The 15,186-nt window shown below is 44.4% G+C and overlaps 1 protein-coding gene across 2 annotated transcripts in view; it reads right to left on the bottom strand.

Moving 5' to 3' along the window:
- Positions 1-15,186, bottom strand: part of LOC121593283 (potassium voltage-gated channel subfamily KQT member 1-like) — a 159,396-nt gene that overhangs the window by 132,234 nt on the left and 11,976 nt on the right. Inside the window, exon 2 of one of the 2 annotated variants that reach the window (XM_041915525.1) lies at positions 14,348-14,378. The exons of the other annotated variant lie outside the window; for it this stretch is intronic. The gene's annotated coding sequence lies outside the window, so the exon portion shown is untranslated. The remainder of the gene's footprint in view (positions 1-14,347; positions 14,379-15,186) is intronic. 2 annotated transcript variants of the gene reach the window in all.

Genomic DNA, 15,186 nt, shown 5'->3' with positions numbered 1-15,186 from the left:
AAACATTCAATTTTCAATGGAGAAATTCACTTTTTACTGAATTTTTCAACTAGAAGGAACGATTTAAAAATTTCAAACAAGAAGCAACTAGAATATGAATTCCTTCCTGAATGAGCCATTTAAGTAGCCGAGAGCGCAAATTTGACTATTACAAACACGTTCATCAGGATCCACTAGCAACTGATCGAAATGAAAATTTTAATGGAATAACTTTTCCTTCCATCGCACAACCGCACCGCCGTGGATGGGGGGCTGTTGTAGCATCTACGTGTAAGTAAAAGCACAATTTAGGCAAATGAGTTTTCACCGTCGCCAAGGGAGCACCCGGTAGCAGTCGCGGTCGCGTCGAATTTTAATGCCTTCTGCACGCACTCCTATCGCATTCATCATGCTTTCGCGGTCGCGGAGTCGCACAACTTGACAACCGCCAACCGACGATGTAAAAACCTCATCAAACGAATGTGTACCCCGGTTGAAGCTTTTCATCTGCTCGTGCCCTCTTTTCCGCCACCTCCTACCCCTAATAATTGAATCGAGGTACTGTGTACGATCGAGAACACGCTTCAGCCCTTCAGTTTACGACTCTTCCTAACCCCGTGGTGACACTTTTACCACGCGCGCAGGCAAGCTTTCGCCCGCTTTTTACAATGTTGATGGAACGTGTTTTCCGCCACAAATTGGCACCTAGCTCCGTTTCACTTCCCCGCTCAAAACCCCTCTCTTTCTCCCTTTGGCAACAAAAATTCCCACCCGCGGGGTAGCGGGACAACAGAGTTTCCACGGTGTCTGTTGATGTACGACACCGTTGACATCATAAATTTTCCACACCATCATTTATTGCCATTTTTCCGGCTGAAGGGTAAAGCTACTCCAATGGTCGAGGTGCCATCCACCACGGCCAGGTGTGGTGCTCTAGGTCTTCGCAGCAAAGCAAAGAGTTAAAATGTGTATCGAATCAATCGAGCACACGGTTCGGCCGAGCCAGCGCCGCGTGTTCTGAAGCTCAAACGCTTTGGTATGTGGCCTGGTGAGCGTTCTTTCCTTTCCTTCTCCCGAAAAACCACTTTAGCTACTCGGTCAAAGTACGGTCGACATTCCGCTCGGTGATCCGCCGTTCCGTACCGATCAATCGAAAGTGAAACCGAATCCAACACCCTTCCGACCCTTCCCGACACGTCCGGAACAGTTGGAAAAGGTGCCCCGGTGTTGCCGGTTGCCTAATAAATTTTGCTCCTATTTTGTACCGCTCGCTGGCTGCACTGCAAAAGGATCGTCGTATCGTCGGCTGTCGTAGGTGGCGAATTCGTGGCAACTGTAAAAAAGCTGTACAGCATGCCAAAAGTTGGAAAACGATATTTATGTCTCAATCATCGACATCCAGCGAGTGAAAAGAGTCAAGCTGCTGCTGCTGCTGCCGTTACAAATCATACCTTTTCCGGTGTCGTTGGTGCTCTAGCTCGCGCGAAATGGAATTGAAATTGACAATTTCCTTCCCTCCCACGCACCAGGCCATTGACGGGCGGGAATTGAGAGCAGGTAAATAGGATTGATGTATTTTCCCTTTGATTGGAAACGTTTGCGTTCGTGAGGTTTTACGTATTGACAGCAAATAAAACGTGTGACAATTGCCGCTGGGGCTACGCTGGCATTCACTTGGGCTGGGTAAATAAGGGAAGAATTTATCAGTTGAAAGGATTTGCAGAATGTACACTCAACATACTTGTAATAACAAGTGTTTCTTTTGGGGAAAAAGCATTGATAATGTTTTAACTTTCAACAAGTTATTCAGTAAAACATACAAATTGTTATTTAAAATTCTAAGCAATGCTTAGTCCTTTAGTCCAATAGTATTTACTTGAATGCACATTTCGTGTCATCCTGGAAAAGACCATAAAGCATTGATGCTCATAAATCCTCATAAAAATTAAAGAGCATCTTTAAAACTTTATAGACCAAGCACCAAATCATTAATGTAGAAAAGATTATCCAAATTTGCAGTAGATATTTGTTAAAAAAGCAATAAATCACTAAACAAATCAGCAGCAAATCGTTCTTCCAATAGTACAACGATTAAAGCCAACAATGTCAGAGCAAAGCGTTCCAAAACGGAGTTTTGCAACCGTATTTATAAACGCTTTCGTGAGTCCTATTAAAACACCGCTGACGCTAATTTGCATCTCTCTTCACAGTTCTACCGCTGCGAGAAGTTTTGTGGCGCCTTTTAAGCAGCATTCCTAGGCAAGCTGAAGCAAACAATTCCGACCGATAGCAAAAAGTCCCTCCTCACTTACAAATGCCCGTCACGTCGGCCTACTGCCGCAATCCGATCACTCCGGTCGGATTTTCCCCCAATTAATTGCACCTGGAAAATGAGAGCTAAGCCGTGAGTGGACTGCCAACCGGGCGGTACAGCCACCGAGCTCCACAAGTATTTATGGGTAGCTCAGACGCGCTGCTAACGGGTCGATCTTAAGCTGACGAAAATTTGCTAACTTTAGCCCATTGTTCACGGTGCGAGGCGTGGTTGAGGTGTGGTGTTGAGCTTTTCCCAGAAAGCAGTACTGGAGGAGGCGTGAAAGATTTATGCTCTGCCACCCCTGCCTTTGTTAAGCTGGCAAGCAGGGCAGCACACTAAGCCTGCCGGAGCCTGCTCGTTCGACCGTTTTATCAAGTGTGGGCAAATCGATGGAAAGTCGATAAAGGAATTTTCTTCAAACTTTCCGCCGCCGCCACCGCCGATCCGCAAATGATTTCTTTCGGAACGATGCCTTCACACGCATCGGTGCGCTTGAATGAAAATGCAAATGTTTGATTTTTTTTTTTGTAATACAAAGATTCACATCATCGGTGCAAAGTTGGAGAAGGCTGTTCCGAGAATAAACAAAAGGATTTAAAAGCAAAGGCAAAGGATCATTCGAAGAATCAGTGAAATATATGCGAGTTTTTAGAACGATTTGTTTCCAGGTAAAAGGCACTGGTGGTATTTAACGTTCAATTGGAATCAAATATCAAACGATTGTTTCGGCAGGCAACACATCATTTAAAATACCAGAGTAAGCTTAAATATTCGCATCATATGCCTTGCTTCGAGCATCCGTTTCAACTTCAAAACAAAACAAAAAATCAGCCTTGTCTATCGCTATTTCTAGCACATTCCAGCACATGCAGAGCATGATCTACCTGATTGCAAGGCAAACAATTTGTTTGTGTAATCTCATTTGCATGATTCACGTAAATTTTGTGCCGTCAACATCAAAGCGAATTATTTGCCGGAGCCATGCTCAGCTATACGTTCGTATCTAGAAGGCGTTCGTAGAAATAAAACCTTGCCAATAAACCAATGCAGGTTAACGCTTCCCAAGCAAACCTGCCAACATAAAACTTCCCCCAAAAGGATATTCACTTCAATCCATTAAACGGTATAAATTATGCAACGTAGAAAATACTATCAATTCGTACACAAATTTGTCCCACTTTCGTAGGTTTGTCATAGCTAGACTTTTCTTCTTCTTTTTTCGCTCTCCATACAACATTCGGTGCGTTTATGGCTTCTCTGTGGCCGCAGTATCTCTAGCCCGCAGCGTTACTGCAGAGGGTCTAGTCCATTTGATCCAAGCCTTTAGACCGGTCACTTAAGCCGTCCCTTCGAGCGTAAGAGCAATTAATCATGGCGCTCTTTATACCTTTTTCTGTCCCTAAATTCGGATAATTAACGGTGACACGACCATTGTCACCGAGCTTCCTTCCTGCGCGAGGGGACGTCCTCCGGTCCTTCTTCACGCTACGTTAATTCATTTCCATTTACTTAATTCCCTCGGTCCTCTTCGAAGCTCCCGAACGATTCGAGCCTTGAACCATCCTTCCCCGAAAAAAAAAAGTGCTTGATGAGGCGTAGCACGCGACCAGTTATCGTCCTGCGGCAACAATGCGACGACGCCCTAATCGAACCCTAGGAGGCTTTCTTTATGAGCCTGATTGCTATTGATAGGGAACCGCTGGATGTGTTATAGGATTAAGAAGAAGGACAACCTCGAGAAGGTTAGTGCAATGTGACGTTTATCATTTTCCAATAGACGGTAGCACGACTATACGCCTCCGTAAGCTGACGTCTCATGATTTATTAGCGTTTGATCACATAAAGCTCAAAAGTCTGTGTATGTTTAGCCTGAAATGTCAAAGTGATTTGATTTTCAACAAGTCAAGCACGGCAAAATAAACACCTACCTCAACCAGGCCGGCCAGATGACGGACACAATGTAGCATCACAGTGTCCAGTGTGTTGTTTCACAATCACTAATCCAACCGGCTGACCGCGTGTAGCTTTACCAGGTCAATAGCAAATTCGACAATTAAGCTGTTGTTAATTATAATAATGTTGTCCTCCGTTGCAAAGTGAACCTAACGAGCGCTTGCCTGTTGACACTGCGGTCTCGTTCGGTTTGGGTCATTTGCAACCTCGCACACACACCCAGTGCACACACATATCTTCCAGTACCTTCGTCGAGTCTAGCTATCCACACGTGTGCCCCCACGGTGCTCGGTTCACTGGTAATTAGACACTACAAAACGGTTCAATTAGATAAGTGCACCTTGCGCCACAAACCCGTTTTGTTATGCAAATGTATGGCAAACAAAAACCGCCCAACCTTTGTGTCGTTCGGTACCGTCGTGTGGGGTTAGTAGATAATTGTTCTAACCACTTCCAAACAAGTTCCAATTTACGATCTGCAATTGTACGCCGTATGCCGAATGTCTCTATTCGTTGTTCCTCCTTTTTTTACACACTCCAGTGTCTGCGCTTGGAGTGACCAATTGGACCTGAAGTTAACCTTCACTGCAGCGAACGAACTATTAATCTCGCTGGCTATTTTACTCGCTGTCTCCGAAATCACACCACACCATTAATAATACCTACTCGACCCATACCCCGGTGCGGTAAAGCTTTCCTCATCGATTTGTTTTTTGCCCGGTGAAGGACGTAAACCGTCTGCCGCATGGTCAGCACGACAGCAACAAAGCCGCACTCTCTACGCAATGTCCGCTGCTTACCTGGCAGCCTGCACAAAAAAACGGGAGGTGTGATTCATCATAGTAACTCACCCTACACCCTAATACTCTCAAATCATTGACTCTTTACCACGCGAGTTCCCGCTACTTCGGATACCTTCCAACACTCTCCAACTTGAACGTTCATTCCGGGAGTTGCGTGCTATCGCTGCTCGATGCCGTAATATCTACGGAAGATACCACTCCTTCCCGCCCGACGCACTCACTGTTGACGGAAATTGAATGAGGGCCAAGGATCATGAATAAAAGATAGTGATCAATGTTTTTGTTCGTCCGCTAAAGCTCGAACGTACGCTACCGATACGACCAAGTTTTCCATCGGTCCTGGCTTTCCTGGGGAGTTTCCTGGATCCTGGTGTTTGGAAAACAGTTGACCGGGATATCCAGCACACTGTATTTAAGTGGGCGAACGGAACGACTGGTTGAGTATCTTGAAGTACCTGCACTAAACCTCTGCTGCAAATACCTTGGGTTGGTATTAGGGCCTCAGAAGAGGAAACTTTTATTTACTCTTTGTTGGTATTTCATGCACTGAATCAATGATTCTAGTAAGTTTGTGTGAATCTGAACGACAATTCATCTAATAGACAGTGATCCAAAATGTGACAGATTCAATCAGAATGATGACCATGAACCATAGCTGTGCTTTAAACTGCAAATTGCGAAATTAGATAAAACAGCAGTTCCAACTACCCAGATGCATCATATCAAGATTCAATTTAAACCTTGTTTACTTATACTTCTTTTTCTTCTTATTCTTTGGCACAACAACCGCTGTCGGTCAAGGCTCCGACTTATACTTACAACATGGAAAATATGTTATTCGGAGTAGGTAGAATGTACAGAAAAAGTGCTTTTAAACCATTGAGGCTAAGATATAAGCATCTGTTTGCCAGGAAGTTTAAAAAGCACGAATTAAATAATTAAATCTCCATCTGCTCCGCAAGCGAATACAAACTCTGCTGAAATTCATCACTTCCAACAGGCTGCTGGTAATTTTTATTTTCATCTTGCTTACTCATAGCTCAATCTTTGCCTACCACTCAGGTGCGTCTTTTTTAAAACGAAAGTACGTATCATCTCGCCACAAGACAATGAGCCGCGAAAACATTGCCTCCCGCTTTCAAGTCATCCTTTAAAACCCACACACTGAGCACTCTCGAGCCGTCCCAAGAAAGGCTATATATCTCGAGAAGCGGATTATCGTCAGCCAGAGCACGCTGGGCACTTGGTTTCCTCGACCATCCATTGCGCAAACCCCCTAACATTGTCCTACACAGACAAGAACGCTACGACCAGAAGTTGGAAACTGGTTGCTTCTGTCTTCTGCCAACAATGTATACCCTGATAAACTCACCTCACCCTACTAAAGGATGTCTGCAACTTACCGACGTTGGTTGCAATAATATTTCTTCATCTTTCGCTCGGCAAAAGCGGTAGCAATGGCCACGGCCACGAGCACGTCACACGGCCCACTTAATCCCACATAACGCTGGCAAACTACTTGCTGGCTTCAACACTGAAAGCCACGCTGGCCTGAACGCTCGTTGTGATGTGAAAACGATGCGCTTTTGTCGGGCATGAACCTAACTTCAGTGGCAATCCTGCTGCTCAGTAAACAGCCCGCGTGAAAATAGCCGTTCTATTTTTGTGCTGTTAAAAATGGGCTGCATCTTGAAATAACATTCAGGATGGGGCATCAGGGCATCTTCTTTTCAAAAAATCAATGGCAATGGAACAGTTTTGCTTGCAATGAGCAATTGATAATTTCTATTCCTGGCTGTCTTTTGAACAATTAATACCTATCTTATGTAAATAGGTTCGGTAAAATGGTAGATAAAATTCGTATTTCAGCTTTATAATTGCACAGTAACAGTTTGAACATTTGTAGATAGCTCAATGGGGTGGTCCCGTGGTACATTAGTCAACTCGAAAGACTCAATAACACGCCCGTAATGGGTTCAAGCCCGGAATGGACCGTCCCCCCGAAGACTGACTATCCGGCTACGTGGTATTGAATAATGTCTTGAAAGCCTGTATAGGCCGGCATGTCCTCGTAGGACGTTTACGCCAAATAGAAGAAGGCATAACTCCATATTTGTGAGTGTTTCTCTTTATAGCTTTATATTGTTTTATGGCCCATAACTATGAAATGTTGGAGGATGTAATATAATGGAAAATTAAATATTTAAAATTGCACACCAATTCTTCTGATAACCTTCTCGCTTAAGCTTCCATCTCTGCAGATCTCTAAAAGTAATCAAAGTCAATCAATCCACAAACAGTTTTGACTCTATCCAGCAAGAAAACGTTAAAAAGCTTTCGCAATGCACTTCCGACAGCACGCAGCGTAAATAAATCACTTCCCATCGATTTTCGACGAACCGGCTTCACATCGACTGCCTAATCAATAAGCGTCATTGATACGTAAGGGCCGCCCCACCGACACACAGTTTATCCATCGTGTTAAGCTTCGATGACACCTCTCATCAGACACTTCCCGATCGAGCGATTCACCTGTCAGGCCGCGATGCTTGCGACCTCTTCTACCGCATCCACCTTTGCTGCCTGCTAAGCGTGCATTAATTTATCCAGCGACTCGTCATCAATCAACCGCTCGAGCGCCGGTTGTCCTCTTGGCTCTGCCGAGTTTTCCTCTCCCTTCACCCCTCGTCCTCTTTCCCCCTCGTTAGCATTGGCAACGGAAGGATGCAAATAATCTGTTTCCTTGTTTTTCACTTTCTCCTTTTAGAACTGGCGCCACGCGTCCACCGATGACGGGGAGGTGTAGCTTTTTTTCTTCTTTCTGTTATTGCTCCACCTCAACCCCCCCTCCTGGCTACAGACAACGTTCGTGTGCGGGGAAAAGTGTCGTCCTAATATACCCTTTGACGTCGAAATTGGAGCACTCTGGACACGGGCCAAAATCTATCTACCCTACGTCCCAAACCCCACACTAAACCCACGCTGGTGTCAGTTGCAACGGAGAAGCAGCAGACCCAGCGAGTTAGCGCTTGTTGATTTGTCCGACATCGTACATATGTATGCAGGCCGGGGTACATCGAACGGCACCGAACCGGGGTTAGCTCACAGACCGTGGCAGCTCGCGCACACACATTGGGGCCCAACTCCCGGATGCAGGGTTTGATGTATGCCTGCTGTACGCGCGATTTGCATTTTTTTGGCAACCGTTCAACGCAAGTGAAACGACACATTCTGGGTCTGCTGTACGGTCGTGCCCGTATGCCTTGCAGCTCCCTTCCTCTTCTCACCAGACTACTGACGTCACAGCATAACCATCTGTAGCATAACATCATGTTCGGCGTTAGCCGCCCTGCGTAAGGATGCAACAAGCGGGCGTGCGACACGCTTTGAATAAAAACACAATTTCGTTTCATGCCCCAGATGAATTCTGGTTTTTTGGTGTTTGTGTTTTTACTTCTTCTGCTTCTTTTTGGTGTGTGTACGTCTTCACTGACTCTCACTGCACGCTCGCGCTCGACAGTCGCTCGCTGAAGCATTATTTTCAATTTCTGAAAGGCTTTCATCGGCCACGGCCCCTGTGCACGGAATATTAAGTACCGCGCCATGGATGGACGACGGAGATCCGTCGCATATGCTCTTAAATTTTAAGATACCGAGCACGCATCCATCGCGATTCCAGCGACCTTGTACGGATTCGGTTTTATTTTGTTGGACTTTTCCTTCTTTGCTTTTTGGAAGCGTCCGAGGATAAGGACCGAAAGAAATAAGCCGAATGCGTGCGTGGATAAACGAAAGAAGTGAAGCATCACAAAAAAGGCACAACAAGAAACACCATCCGACAACATCCACAGAGCTAATGGAATGGAATACGTCTTCATACCGAGCTGAGCCCAGTTGTGTGTCGCGCATATTAAATCATTCGTACAGCAAAACTTGTTGAACGCGAAGCAGCGACAAATTCTTGATCTCACGTGCCGTGTGTCGCTTAAAAGCGCACCAGAACTTATCGCGATCATTCAACCTTCTTACATTCCATTGCTGGTCTCGAAAAATCTTACATTAATGCACACTTTGCACCGTGATATAAATATTCCAGGCCCCGAAAGTGCCCGGTGTGGTGTGATGATAAATTTTCTCCACTTTAACTGATTAAAGATTTAACACTTCAATTTCCCCTTTTTTGTACCTCAAATGCCGCTTCTCAAGTGCTGTGCATCAAGCGCATTTAAAGTCATGCCTTTTCATCCATTCTTTTTGCGCCACGCGGAAACTTTTCGAACCCATTTTGAATGGGTAACGAAAAATTAATCATCTGACCCCGGTGCTCTAACTTGCTCCGTAGCAAATTGAAATTGTTTCCTTCGCGCTTCGAATAGATCAACTTTACTGGCACCCGGTGCCGGGCAGGGTGGCGCGGTGCCCGTTAGTTCTGGGGAAAGGGGAAAGTTTCAAAAACTTATTGTTTAATTATGACTTTTTTCCCTCAACCTCGTGCCCAGGCTGTGGCCCGCGAAACCGATTTCCAATCAGGGCTTTAGTTTTGCGTTTGCTGGTTATTCCGTGCTCGTTCTTGTTGCAATTAAAAAAGTTTGCCAACGATGAGGCTTATCATAAATAAGTTTTGTGAGATGGGTTAGAAAATGTAAGCGACGAAGCGAGCATGTTGCTTATAATGTTTACCGTTTTGTTTCACATTTAGGTGTACAAATTAAATTAGTATAGCTCTAAATAGTTGAAAAATTATTTTAATTACCAAACATAGTATTCCGTTGACATTAAATAATTTTAAACAAACATCTTTCATGTCTTATGTTTCCAAAACATCCGCAACCTACATTGATGTTCTTCCTTCCGTGATGCCAGCTAATCCATCGTCATGCAACAGTGTCCAAAATTACAAAAGTCTTCAGTCCGGCCAACGAATGCCATTCCGCTTGCGGTGCGCGAAGAGCAATTAATCATGGATGACACAACACCATTGTCATAGGATTTTCTTTCCACGCCGATGGTTAATTCATTCTCATTTGCTTAATCCTCACTCTGTCTAGACTGGTAGGACATGAAGCGACAGAAAAAGCTTATGATAGATTAACTAAAAAAGATGGCTCCATATGAAGTTTGAATCCATCGCAATTATGTTGTTAGGTCGTACAATTTGACGACTCTATCACGAGTCTGGCTCAAACAAATGTCCAAAAACAGGATTTAAATGGAGAAAGAGGTGTTAGAATTTCTATTTTGTCTTTCAAGATGTCTCATAAAATGCATCTAAATCTAACAACAGGGTTGAAAATGACAAATTTTCGTCAAACATTTTATGACGACAAAGCGTCACAAAATAACAGAACAGACTTCCTAGACAACTTGCTGAACGCTATGTCCAACACTTTGTGAAATAAAAACTAAAACACAACGGACTAAAGACTAAAAAATAGCGTGCAATACAAAGCAACTCAAAATACGCTATCTGTCTGGAGGTATGACAAAACTTTTCCCATTCCCCTTAAACACTAATCAAGTCACAAAATCATACCACACCATTAATAACACCCACTAGTGCTCAAAATAGTTGGCGGCGTCGATTTGTTTTCCGCGCGGCAAAGGCCATCAAGCCGTCTGCCGCATGGTCAGCACGGTCAACAAACAGCAAAGCCATCCTCCGCGCAAATGGTGTCCGCCGCTGCTCGTCAGCAGCACTGAAAGCCTCCAGCCTGCACAGCCAAGTGGCGTGATTCATCATAGCAATATCCGCCATGGCGTACTGGCGCACACTCCCGCCCCGTCTAATATTCCTAAATCATTGACTCTTGGCCACGCGAGGCTCTTGCTCCGGCAGGATGCTCGAGTTCATTCCGTGAGTTGCGTGCTATCGCTGCTCGATGCCGTAATATCTACCGAAGATACCACTCCTTCCCGCCCGACGCACTCACTGTTGACGGAAATTGAATGAGGGCCAAGGATCATGAATAAAAGATAGTGATCAATGTTTTTGTTCGTCCGCTAAAGCTCGAGCCAACGCTTCACCAATACGACCAAGTCTAGCTGCTCCGGGCCTGCTGACTTTCCTGAAGTGGCTAGGCTCGTCCCAGCGTCGTACTGGCATCGTGCCGTGTTTGGGAAACGGTTGACCGGGCGTACCTGCAAGCTGTCTTTTAGCCGATGGAAACGAACCCGTCCGGGTAAGTACCTGCCCGAAAAGCTCCAGTTCCCGCCCAATACCTTGGCAGCCGTTATCGAAACTGGTCCAGAAGCGCAAGAAGCTTTTGTTTACTCTTTGGGGCATTTTATTTTATTTTTCTTTGCTGAATTATTGATTCCAGCGCCAGCCACCGGTCAATTGCTCCGCGTTCGACCGAAAGGTGTAGTGGAATTTCAGCTGGTGTGATTTACAGCTTTTATTGATTGGACCAGACGACTTTCCCTCGATGAACCCGGCCCCGAACGATGGAGACACGATGGCTCCGGCTATCGGTAATGACCATCTAAAGTGGTGCACGAGCTTGCCACAGGCGACGAATGGCGCCATAAAGTCGTTGTCCCGAAAAAAACAGCTACCACAACAACAAAAAATGTGTTTTTTAATATCGCTCTCGCTCTGTGATTGTATGTGTGAAATAGCATAAGCTCGGGCGCATAATGTTCCTATCATGTGAAACAAACACCATTTAAAAATACTTCCAGTAACTCATACCACAAAACGATGCTTTGTACAAGAGAAATTAAAACATTTTGCGACTGCAGGCAATGGGGCACCATTAATAAACTAAAAGACTAACTACCAAATCTAGTATCGCTCGCTGGGATGCCCCAAAGCTGCTGTATAGAAATAAAAACCGGAGCCAAACGATAACCAGCAGCACACACGAGAAGCTTTTTTCCGGTTTTGATTTCAACTTTGAACGTTCTCTCCTTTTGGCTGGCTGGCTGGCTGGCTGGTTGCTGAATCATCAGCATCACAATGCAACAAGTCATGCTGTTGCAGTTTTGCATGAATCATCTCCGGTCATGATAGTGGAAAGCTGTTGCTTCCCAGTTTTATCTTCATGCTTCATGCCCCGCTCCCGCGTTTGTGCGTGCCGTTTGGGGGTGAAAAAGATAATCGAAAAACGTTCTTAGGGCTTTCGCCGTAAAGAAGTACGGGATGATTTTTTTCCCAAGCGTGAATGCAACAAGCTGGCAGCAGAGAAAGTTTCCTCTTCTCCCATTGCCAGGCACGAAACCGGCGGGCAGCAAAAAGCATCGAACGTGATGAAATATTTTCCTAATCTTTTGCCACACTGGCTGGCCGACGAGGACGAAGCACAGATGAAAAAAGGACTGCTTACACACACACACACACCTACACATACACATTCGTACGCCGTTGCAAAACACTTTCCTGCGAGCATTGAGTTTTTCTCCATTAGGATTTACTCTTTGAAATGAGATTCCGCTTGGCACTGTTTTGTGATGGTGGGGTGGAAAAAGATGCAACCGCTCATCTCACCGCAAGACAATGAGCAAGAGAAAATGATAACATTGCCTCCCATTTTCAAGCCATGCTTTAAGCTCCTGCTCCTTTCCCTTTCTCTCACATCCAAATCCCCACCCCACACTCGAGAGCAGTGCCAAGGATGGCTATATATCTCGAGAAGCGGATTATCGTCATCCTAGCCGGATGTGTCCCCCCAACCTCCAGCTATTTTTTACCTCATCCTTCCAACCCATGCTCCCATCTTAAAACACAAAACGAACGTTAAATGAGAAGCAGGGAAACTGGTTGCTCCTATCTGTGGCCGGCATTGTGTGCGACTCCACCCGAAACAGGTCCTACCGGGAGGGGGACCTCCATCCCGGCCTTCTACTGGGGCAATAATATTTCTTCATCTTTGTTCCACCAGCGGTAACTATGGCGCCGCGGTACCGCAAGCACGTACCCGGCACACTTAATCCCAGCGGTGGCACGATACACCACGATATCAGCTCCGCCAGCTAAAAGCCTTTGCTGGAAAGTGCGCTTCTTTCTATGAATCCGGTTGGGTTTTTGAAAAGTGTGCACGTGCTGTACGTACATCCACAGCCCACACTCACACATGCTTCTCTGGACCAAAGGCTTAATAATCCTTTCTGGTGGCATGGGTGACTTCGCGTGATACGGCAGCCAGCAGACAAGCTTTCGAAAGGTAAGACCATTAACCACAATGAAATCCCGTGCATCCCGGGCTCTGCTAAAGCCGGTTTTGCGGTTGTCTTTCGAACATTCGAGTGCGAAATATGTTGTTTTGTCAACTCTCTGTGGTTGCGACAGACATGGGAACGTATCGTGGAGGGTTTCATTACACCTCTCGATGTATCTAAATAGTTAACTACTGTTGAGGCATGCATCATACCAAAAGCATAAATGCTAAACCTTTGAATCTCAAATCCATAATAAATTCAATGACATTAGCTACGATTTGCCTGCGCTTTGCGCTTAAAATTCCGCCTGCGGAATAATAATACCATATTGATTGGTCACATTACGCCCACAGTACGCCCAGCCCTTAGAAGAAATGCGAATCTCATCAAAATGCCTTTTCCCGGCTTCTTCTTTCCTACCCCTATCTCCTCGCCCCGTGTTATGCTCGCCGGAACAATGTTTTCCTTCCGCCGAATGATACGGCTCATCGATCCCGGCGAATGTAAATCGCCTTCACTGCCCGGAAAACCGAACGCAAAAAAACCGAATCTGGCTTTTCTTTCCGTTTTTGCCGATTTTCTCGCTTTTGCGGGTGCAGGTGCAAGCCCTGGTGGTCTGACTGACGAATGGAATATTAAATTAAACGCAAATTTAATGTTCAAGTGAACGTGAAAACCGGGGAAAACAGCGATTCCTTATTTCCCCACCGACTACACGATCCATCGTTCGAGCATCACTGCCAGGCACCAGCATTAGGGCGGCAGCATTAAAATTGGCGATGCCGAACGATTGATTTTGCAGTAAATTGAAAATAAAAACGGGCAACTGAGCATGAAAATGGTAATGGTGACCCGAGCTTCGTGGGTAGATGCTAGGGGATGCTATCATAACCGAAACGTTCTAAGATGATTGGTGATTGGACATAGCTATTTAGGGCTGGTATAAAATCTTCATACGCTTAAATTGGTCTTGTTGTATTATTCGCTTCTTTTTGTCCCTGTAGAATTAGTTTTTGGTAGGGAAAGGAGTTCTACCCAAAACAATAACAACATTCATCTTGTTTCAGCGAACTTCAATGTCAGTCATAAACGATTGTCATTTTAAGCGGAAGAATGTTTAATCGCACTGTTATCTCACCTGATACTCTAACAAAGCTATGATGACATACCTGGAAAGAAAACAACAAGAACAAAATTAGTCAACCGATTTCAGACTTCATTATAACTAACTTATAGCCAAGTCGAACTATTGGATGCGTAGGTTATGGACCAATAAGAATAAATAATTTAATAAAACAAGATAATAATCTCTTTTGGCGAAAACCACACACACACGACAACAGCTTTGAGAAACCGTACAAGAAAACTATGTAGAATAACTGGTAATACACTTGATGCACCACAGCTATCAGGATTAAATATAAACTCAAAACTAGACGTCAAATATCAGTCAGAAAAGACCACAAACGAAAACAAGTTTTAAATTTAACAGCTTGCTTGATTGCTTCAGTGATTGATATTAAAATTGACTTATGTCTAGTAATTTGCCAAAACTTTGAAGCCTTATAGTTTGAAACCTCCAAACACTCCAAAGGTGTTTATTGGATTCAAATTTCAAATATCGAATGTGTTTTACAAGAAAATGATACATTGGTTGCTTCTAAATGTTGGCTCCAATAAATTGGCTAAGGCATACATTTTTGACTTTAAGTCAAACTATTTGTATACAAGATTTTATCCTATTTCTGCAACTGTATGCTGCAAAATTATTTAAATTAAGTAAAGCAATTTTTAATTTAAGTAATATAATATAAAGTAAAACAATTGTTATGCCAATTTTGCAATGTTTAATAGAGTAAACAAAGTTGGCTTGTATTTCTGGTATAAGCAATGCCTTAAGAATGTATTGAATTTAACTCAAGCTACACAGTTTTCTTAGTTTTTTAAAATGTAAAATTGTCATACACCTGATCAAGT

This window comes from Anopheles merus, chromosome 2L (assembly GCF_017562075.2).
Source record: "Anopheles merus strain MAF chromosome 2L, AmerM5.1, whole genome shotgun sequence".
Lineage (NCBI taxonomy): Eukaryota > Metazoa > Arthropoda > Insecta > Diptera > Culicidae > Anopheles > Anopheles merus.
Note: the sequence above shows the minus strand (reverse complement) of the source record. Positions and strands in the feature narration are given on the sequence as shown.